Source organism: Pinus tabuliformis, chromosome 8 (genome assembly GCF_031772625.1).
Source record: "Pinus tabuliformis cultivar Carrire ecotype Pingquan chromosome 8, CPIR1, whole genome shotgun sequence".
Classification (NCBI taxonomy): Eukaryota; Viridiplantae; Streptophyta; class Pinopsida; order Pinales; family Pinaceae; genus Pinus; species Pinus tabuliformis.
The window spans coordinates 1,371,499,188-1,371,508,439 of NC_142294.1; the positions used below are offsets into that span (position 1 = coordinate 1,371,499,188).

The window sequence follows — 9,252 nt, forward strand, 5'->3', positions numbered from 1 at the left end:
AAAGTGTCACATTATTTATATGGTGTCAAAATAATAGCTATGTTAAAAATTTATAATAATTTTTTAATAAGAAAAATAATACCAACCATACTAACTAATTAATGATAAATGACCATCATAATATTAAAAATATATTTTAAATCAAAAAATATAATATATTATTTAACATTAAAATAATAAATAAACCTATATAATATGAATACATGTAAAACTAGTTTTATAAAATATTAAGATTTGAAATTTTATATATATTTTATTTAATTATTCAAAAATTATAGTAAATTATATTTTGTTCATAGAAAAATTCAAAATTTTTATGAAAAAATTTTGAAAGAAATTTAACCCATTCAAATAACCAAAACTTTTAGAAAACACACTCAACCAAAAAAAGCCAAACAACTCTTTGCTCAAACTAGTTGGGAAAAATAACTCACATAAATTTTCATGTTATGTTTGTCCCAAAAATACAGAGGCCAAACACTTGGGAAAAAATTTACAGTCCATTTAAGAAATCATATTAGAAATACAGAGGCCATACACCTGGGTAGAAATTTGCTGCAAGTACCTATGGAGGGCTTCAACAATTAACACCAGTTCTTGATAGGTGAAGCGCTACATATCAGGGGTTGGTTTTTTTTGGATGTAAGCGAAGGTTTCATATGGACGATCACAAAATCTGATGCCCTGAGGTTTAAGGCATCTATACTTGCCTCCATGAAGCATGCCATGCTCTTCTCAACATACTGCGCCGCTTGCTTCACCTTCATCGACCTCCCAAACATTCCCTCATCTGGAAAATTGTTCAACAAATGATCTCTGTTCAGAACTGTAGCCAACTGAACTACCTCCTGCTGAAACTCGCTCAGTTCTCCATCACCCGATGTGAACTTCCTCACAGTTCCTTGCTATACATCCGGAAACACCTATGCCGAATTAAAATATGCAATCAGCGCAGGTTCGAATCACAACTAACAAGTAAAAAAAAGTGAGTCAAACAAAATTATGCAATCAACCCAGCTTCGAATCACAACCAACAAATAAACAAAAGTTGGACAAACGAAATTATGTAATCAGCCTAGGTTCGAATCACAACTAACAAATAAACAAAATCTAGGCAAACGAAACTATGTAATCATCCTAGTTCGAAGCACAAACAACCAATAAAAAGAAGTTGGGGAAACAAGTACCTGGGAAATCAGTCTACTATCCCGCAAGCTCACCACCCCTTCAAAAGTTCCAGCTCAGGCATCTCTATGAGTGAGAAATTTGGCAGAGAGATTGAACATTTTCTTGATAGTTGCAGGAATTGATGAATGCTCGAACTCTGAGCTCGGCGATGGCCCGCTAGGGCGGTGCACCTTTCGGTCAAACATCAGTTGAGGACGATTATACAAATTTAAATATCATTTGGGCAGGTTTTCAAATTCAAACGAGGGTGCCATTAAATGCGTATGTTATATTTCTTGTATTGTATAGTGCAGCGTTCAGACGGTCTGATAGTGGGGTAGAAAATTTCTCGACCATATTGTGATGCGCATCCATGGCATGGTCCATATTTGGATGAAAGGTATGGTGAGCATTCATGGATGAAAGGTATGTCATGTCAATGCTAAAAAGTCACATTAAATATCGCTTGCCATGTTCATGGTCATGCGAATGTATTTCGGTTGACCAAATGTACTCTTAAGAGTCTTAAATACCCAAGAACATGGGATTTATTGGTGGCCGGGAAAAAGGCCTGATACGAGAAAAGTTGCAGGGGAGCTGTCTAGAGTGTATATCTTGTCCGAGCAGTGGTCTGAGCGAATGAAGGCCAACAAAGGATGGGTTAGTAGCACCTTCGAGGCCAGATAGAGCATTTCCGAAGATTTGTGTTCCTGGCCGGCATTTTTCTGTTATTTCAACATTCGAAAGTGCCTGTGCTGGGTTACATTGGTTCATATTTGTTTCTTGTACAGCAAAACCCTCGTAAAATGGAAAAATAAAATTTAAAAAGACAGTTCACAATCATTTTCTTTGCATATCTGTTCAATTTATGCGTCGTGCATCTTTCGCTTTTTATGTGGATGTTGGAATTCTGCATCGATTCAACCATGAAATCAGAAATTTGAAGATAAAAAAAATTGCAGAAGATTTTTTGGGAAGTGAATTGAGTTTAAATTTGGGAAAATCAATGGCAGTGAAATGTGAAATGTGCCAGTGAACATTCTAATTTTACTAAGAAATTAATTATAATTTCACAACAACAAAAATTGTCATTACTAAACATTTAATTATACATTTAGATTCATATGCGTCAGGAATGGTCCAGAAGAATCTAATTTTAATCATTTTTTTAAAACCTGTAAACCTACCAGCAACATACAACACGCCAGATCCTCCAGGACCAAAGGAAAAAGAGTTTGGCTCACACGAAGTCTCTTCGTTTGAAACCATGACCGCTTTACAACGACGAATCGAGCTCGGAGCTGGAAAATGTCGATAATGAATTTCGGACCGCTGTTCCTGTATCAAACATCTTTCAGACGGGTGATTTGACGAAATTCGACGATGGAAATTTATTACTTTTCAAATTCAGGTTCTTTTACTTCTATTTGGACGATTTATTCGCACATAGGGCTAAAATTTCTATAAATTCTGTAAAAAGCATCACCCAAAGATCAAATTTAACGGTGGAGCGGGAATTCGTGACATGATATGAATTTTATTTTCAACGCATTCAAGGAGCCCCGGATACATCATTCCATTCCACTGTAAAGGTGCAGAGGAAAAAGAAAGGTTAAATACCTGTATCACTATTAAATATTTGTGTTTTCGTGGGCGCTGTGGAATTCAAGGCATAAGCAGTCGCTCCGCCGGCGACTCCAAGAGCCAGAGCGCCCCCGAATGCGGGGGTTCTCATGCATTTATTAGTGGCTTCCACGGCGTATTCAGCCGCCAGTGCTTCTGCCCTTTATAACAGCACAAACCTGTCGCAGGGGCAGAAAGATTTGCGAAAACCTTCCGGGCCCCGAAAGCTGCTTCTCGCCTCCAAATATCACCTGCGAAGGAGCTTAGCTCGCATCTTCAGGAGCCATTGAAACCCTAACCTTGAAATTAGTGCGGCTTTTGCATTTGTTGTTTTCCAAAAAGAAAAAACAGTACCATTGCTATTCCATTAAGAAATCAAATGATACAATGAGGACAGAAATTGCTCCCCCCAAAAAAAAAGTCTTCACACATGAATCTTAATAGAAACCCCCAAGCCCTTGTGTAACCAACAGTGGTATTTCTTTTTATAAAAATTGAATGTCCAAAAAAAATGAGCTAGATTATGTCCGCTCGTAAATAGGATTGGCCAAAAAATAAAACAACTTCACACAGGAATCTTAAAAATTGAATGTCCAAAAAAAAATTGAGCTAGATTATGTCCGCTTGTGAATAGGAATTGCCAAAAATAGAATAACTTCACACAGGAATCTTAATAGAAACCGCCAACACCCTGTGGAGCCAATAGTAGTATTTCTTTCGATAAAAGTGAGTGTCCAAAAAAAACTGACCTAGATTATTTCCGTTGGTGAATAGGAACACTGCCTCTTTCAACCAGATTTGTAGATTGCCATTTTTCAAAGAAAATAATTCCAAAAGTGAAGGTGAGAGTTTTTTTTGGATAAAGAGTATTCTGGATCCTGTAAATACCTTGGAAGGAAACTGGGTGGAACCTTTCTTTTATTGCCAATAACCTATCCTGCTAGTAGCATAAATTGAGTACCCGTAAAGAACACTTGCCAGTCAGCCACTTTATAATGAAGATAGAGCCACTTTATAATGTACATAGAGCCCCCATAGGTTTGCAGATATTCTTTGCAAACGGAATATCTTTTTTTTTTTTTTTTTTCAGTGAAGTCAAGGAGATTCCAAGTACTGTGATAGAGAGCTCATAGTGTTTACCAACCTTCAATTGATGACGTGAAGCCGAAACTAGAAGTGAAGCCAAAACTATTATGGAGGATCAAATTTGCGTTGGTCAGGCGATTAGGGAGTTAGAGGGGAAAAAAAACAATGTAAGGCATAAATTGTGGAACAATAGCAAAATGTGAATGGTCATTGAAAGTAAGGATTTATAGAAAAGATTGAAAGCATGGGTGGAAGATTGAGTTATAGTTGCAGCTATATCCTTAAATTACTTGTGAGTATTCCGAATATGGATATTTTGTAAATAAAAATAGTCTCATGTATCCATTATCCATGTAGTTGCTATGGTTGATGTGAACATGTTATGGTCTATTATTTCAAAGGTTTATTGTTTTTAATTTTAAAACAAGTTTGAAGGTTGTAAATAAAAATAGTCTCATGTATCCATTATCCATGTAGTTGCTATGGTTTATGTAAACATGTTATGGTCTATTATTTTAAGGTTTATTGTTTTTAATTTTAAAACAATAAAGCCCCGATAGGTTTGCAAATATTCTTTGCAAATGGAATATCTTTTTTTTTTAAGTCAAGTCAAGGAGAGTCCAACATTCTATAAGTTCAGCTTTGGTATTTGTTCCTTGTTCTAGATTAACCAATCTTTGAAAGGATTTACAATCAAGTAATTTGATGAGAGCACTTTCAGGGCACACACCTCCTTGAGAGGCTCCATCAAGGAACCTTATTGGAGCTAGTAAGGGAAAGCTATATAAACAGGCAAAAGAGGTTGGTCTCGGCCTAAAATACTCCTTGAAGAAACAGATAATTCTAGGAACTATTACTTCCAAGTTCAACATTCTCCACAAACCCCAAGCAATAAAGATGGGAAGTTTTATGACTGACCATATAAAAGTCATGGGAACAATTTTTAAAGGAATTAATGTATGTTGATACATGTAGGTCAAGAATCTGAATAGTGTTCTGCTAAAAAAATTTGGACACAAAGTAATGAACAAAAATATGATTAATTGTTTCCACATCAAATTTGCAAAGACAATAGATATGGAAATCCAAAAAACCATTTTTCAGCAAACTATCCCAGGTAAGGATTCTATTCTCCAACAAGAGCCATCCAAAACACCTCAACTTTTGTGGAAGATTCCAATTCTATAATTTTTATGCCAACGGATGCTAAACTCTCGGGAGACAACACTAATGAGTTATAAACTTCTCTAGTGGTAACTTGGCCATTAATAATGTTTTCCCTCCAAAAAAGGGAATCCTCTCCTTCCTTCAGGAAAATACCATTTACATAAAGACAGCTGATAAAATTATCTCATTCTAAAACAATACTTCCAAAGAGGCCGAGGTCACCAACATTCAACCAATACCCATTTGAATAAATATGCTGTTCAAGATTTTTGATATGGCTGAACAAATAAATGCCTTTAGAATTAAGTATATTAATCAATGTTCTGTATGATATGGCTCAACAAATAAATGCCTTTAGAATTAAGTATATTAATCAACTCAAAAGAAATAAAATAGTAATCAGAACCTCCAATAAAAGGATCCTGACCAAAGGACCAGATAACAGCATAAACCTGTCGCAGGGACAAAAAGATTTGCAAAAACCTTCTAGGCTCCGAAAGCTACTTCTTGCCTCCAAATATCACCAGTGAAGGAGCTTAGCTTGCATCTTCAGGAGCAATTGAAACCCTAACCTTGAAATTAGTGTGGCTTTTGCATTTGCTGTTTTCCAAAAAGAAAAAACAGTACCATTGCTATTCCATTAAGAAATGAAATGATACAACAGTAAACGAGCACATAAATTGTCCCAAAAAGAAAAATCTTCACACATGAATCTTAATAGAAACCCCCAAGACTCTGTGGAACCAACAATAGTATTTCTTTCTATAAAAATTTAATGTCCAGAAAAGAATGAGCTAGATTATGTCTGGTGGTGAATAGGATTTGCAAAAAAATAAAACAACTTCACAGAGGAATCTTAAAAATTGAATATCCAAAACAAAATTGAGCTAGATTATGTTCGCTGGTGAATAGGAATTGCCAAAACATAAAACAACTTCACATAGGAATCTTAATAGAAACCGCCAACACCCTGTGGAGCCAACAATAGTATTTCTTTCGATAAAATTGACTGTCCAAAAAAAACTGACCTAGATTATGTCCGCTGGTGAATAGGAAGACTGCCTCTTTCAACCAGATTTGTAGACTGCCATTTTTCAAAGAAAATAATTCCAAAAGCAAAGGTGAGAGTTTTTTTTGGATAAAGAGCATTCCGGATCCTTTAAATACCTTGGAAGGAAAGTGGGTGGAACCTTTCTTTTATTGCCAATAACCTGTCCTGCTAGTAGCATAAATTGAGTATCCGTAAAGAACACTTGCCAGTCAGCCACTTTATAATGCACATAGAGCGACTTTATAATGTACATAGAGCCCCCATAGGTTTGCAGATATTCTTTGCAAATGGAATAACTTTTTTTTTTAAGTGAAGTCAAGGAGAGTCCAACATTCTATAAGTTCAGCTTTGGTATTTGTTCCTTGTTCCAGATTAACCCATATCTGAAAGGATTTACAATCAAGTAAGCTGATGAGAGCATTTTCAGGGCACACACCTCCTTGAGAGGCTCCATCAAGGAACCTTATTGGAGCTAGTAATGGAAAGCTATATAAACATGCAAAAGAGGTTGGTCTTGGCCTAAAATACTCCTTGAAGAAACAGATAATTCTAGGAACTACTACTTCCAAGTTCAGCATTCTCCACAAACCCCAAGCAATAAAGATGGGAAGTCTTATGACTGCCCATATAAAAGTCATGGGAAACAATTTTCAAAGGAATTAATGTATGTTGATACATGTAGGTCAAGAATCTGAATAGTACTTTGCTAAAAACTTTTGGACACAGAGTAATGAACAAAAAAATGATTAATTGTTTCTACATCAAAATTGCAAAGACAATAGATATGGAAATCCAAAAAACTATTTTTCAGCAAATTATTCCAGGTAAGGATTCTATTCTCCAACAAGAGCCATCCAAAACATCTCAATTTTTGTGGAAGATTCCAGTTCTATAATTTTTATGCCAACGGATGCTAAACTCATGGGGAGAAAAAACTAATGATTTATAAACTTCTCTGGTTGTAACTTGGCCATTAATAATGTTTTCCCTCCAAAAAAGGGAATCCTCTCCTTCCTTTAGGAAAATACCATTTACATAAAGGCAACTGATTAAATTATCTCATACTAAAACAATACTTCCAAAGAGGCCGAGGTCACCAACATTCAACCAATACCCATTTGAATAAATATGTTGTTCAAGATTTTTGATATGGCTGAACAAATAAATGCCTTTAGAATTAAGTATATTAATCAATATTCTGTTCAAGATTTTTGATATGGCTGAACAAATAAATGCCTTTAGAATTAAGTATATTAATCAGCTCAAGAGAAAGAAAATAGTAATCAAAACCTCCAATAAAAGGATCCTGACCAAAGGACTAGATAATAGCACAAACCTGTCGCAGGGGCAGAAAGATTTGCGAAAACCTTCTGGGCCCCAAAAGCTGCTTCTCGCCTCCAAATATCACCTGCGAAGGAGCTTAGCTCGCATCTTCAGGAGCCATTGAAACCCTAACCTTGAAATTAGTGCGGCTTTTGCATTTGTTGTTTTCCAAAAAGAAAAAACAGTACCATTGCTATTCCATTAAGAAATCAAATGATACAACAGTAAACGAGGACAGAAATTCCCCCCAAAAAAAAATCTTCACACATGAATCTTAATAGAAACCCCCAAGACCCTGTGGAACCAACAGTAGTATTTCTTTCTATAAAAATTGAATGTCCAAAAAAAATGAGCTAGATTATGTTCGCTGGTGAATAGGATTTGCCAAAAAATAAAACAACTTCACACAGGAATCTTAAAAATTGAATGTCCAAAAAAAAATTGAGCTAGATTATGTCCGCTGGTGAATAGGAATTGCCAAAAAATAAAACAACTTCACACAGGAATCTTAATAGAAACCGCCAACACCCTGTGGAGCCAACAATAGTATTTCTTTTGATAAAATTGACTGTCCAAAAAAACTGACCTAGATTATGTCCGCTGGTGAATAGGAAGACTGCCTCTTTCAACCAGATTTGTAGACTGGCATTTTTCAAAAAAAAATAATTCCAAAAGCGAAGGTGAGAGTTTTTTTTGGATAAAGAGCTGTAAATACCTTGGAAGGAAAGTGGGTGGAACCTTTCTTTTATTGCCAATAACCTGTCTCGCTAGTAGCATAAATTGAGTATCCATAAAGAACACTCACCAGTTAGTGACTTTATAATGCACATAGAGTGACTTTATAATGTACATAGATCCCCCATAGGTTTGCAGATATTCTTTGCAAATGGATTTTTTTTTTTTTTAAGTGAAGTCAAGGAAAGTCCAACATTCTATAAGTTCAACTTTGGTATTTGTTCCTTGTTCTAGATTAACCCATATTTGAAAGGATTTACAATCAAGTAATTTGATGATAGAACTTTCATGGCACACACCTCCTTGAGAGGCTCCATCAAGGAACCTTATTGGAGCTAGTTAGGGAAAGCTATATAAACAGGCAAAAGAGGTTGGTCTCAGCCTAAAATACTCCTTGAAGAAACAAATAATTCTAGGAACTACTACTTCCAAGTTGCGCATTCTCCACAAACCCCTAGCAATAAAGATGGGAAGTCTTATGACTGCCCATATAAAAGTCATGGGAAACAATTTTCAAAGGAATTAATGTATGTTGATACATGTAGGTCAAGAATCTGAATAGTGTTTTGCTAAAAAAATTTGGACACAGAGTAATGAACAAAAAGATGATTAATTGTTTCTACATCAAATTTGCAAAGACAATAGATATGGAAATCCAAAAAACCATTTTTCAGCAAATTATCCCAGGTAAGGATTCTATTCTCCAACAAGAGCCATCCAAAACATCTCAATTTTTGTGGAAGATTCCAGTTCTATAATTTTTATGCCAACGGATGCTAAACTCATGGGGGAGAAAAAACTAATGAGTTATAAACTTCTCTAGTTGTAACTTGGCCATTAATAATGTTTTCCCTCCAAAAAAAGGGAATCCTTTCCTTCCTTCAAGAAAATACCATTTACATAAAGACAGTTGATAAAATTATCTCATTCTAAAACAATACTTCCAAAGAGGCCGAGGTCACCAACATTCAACCAATACCCATTTGAATAAATATACTATTCAAGATTTTTGATATAGCTGAACAAATAAATGCCTTTCGAATTAAGTATATTAATCAATATTCTGTTCAAGATTTTTGATATTGTTGAAGAATATTTAT

At 35.3% G+C, this 9,252-nt stretch overlaps 1 long non-coding RNA gene across 1 annotated transcript; it reads right to left on the reverse strand.

Annotated features, from left to right (window-relative positions):
* Positions 1 to 2,360: 2,360 nt before the first annotated feature.
* Positions 2,361 to 3,165, reverse strand: LOC149240607 (uncharacterized). The gene is made up of 2 exons (XR_016245538.1): positions 2,788 to 3,165; positions 2,361 to 2,505 (listed from the first exon to the last, which is right to left on the reverse strand). It is a non-coding gene; the product is annotated as an uncharacterized LOC149240607 (long non-coding RNA).
* Between the last annotated feature and the right edge of the window lie 6,087 nt (positions 3,166 to 9,252).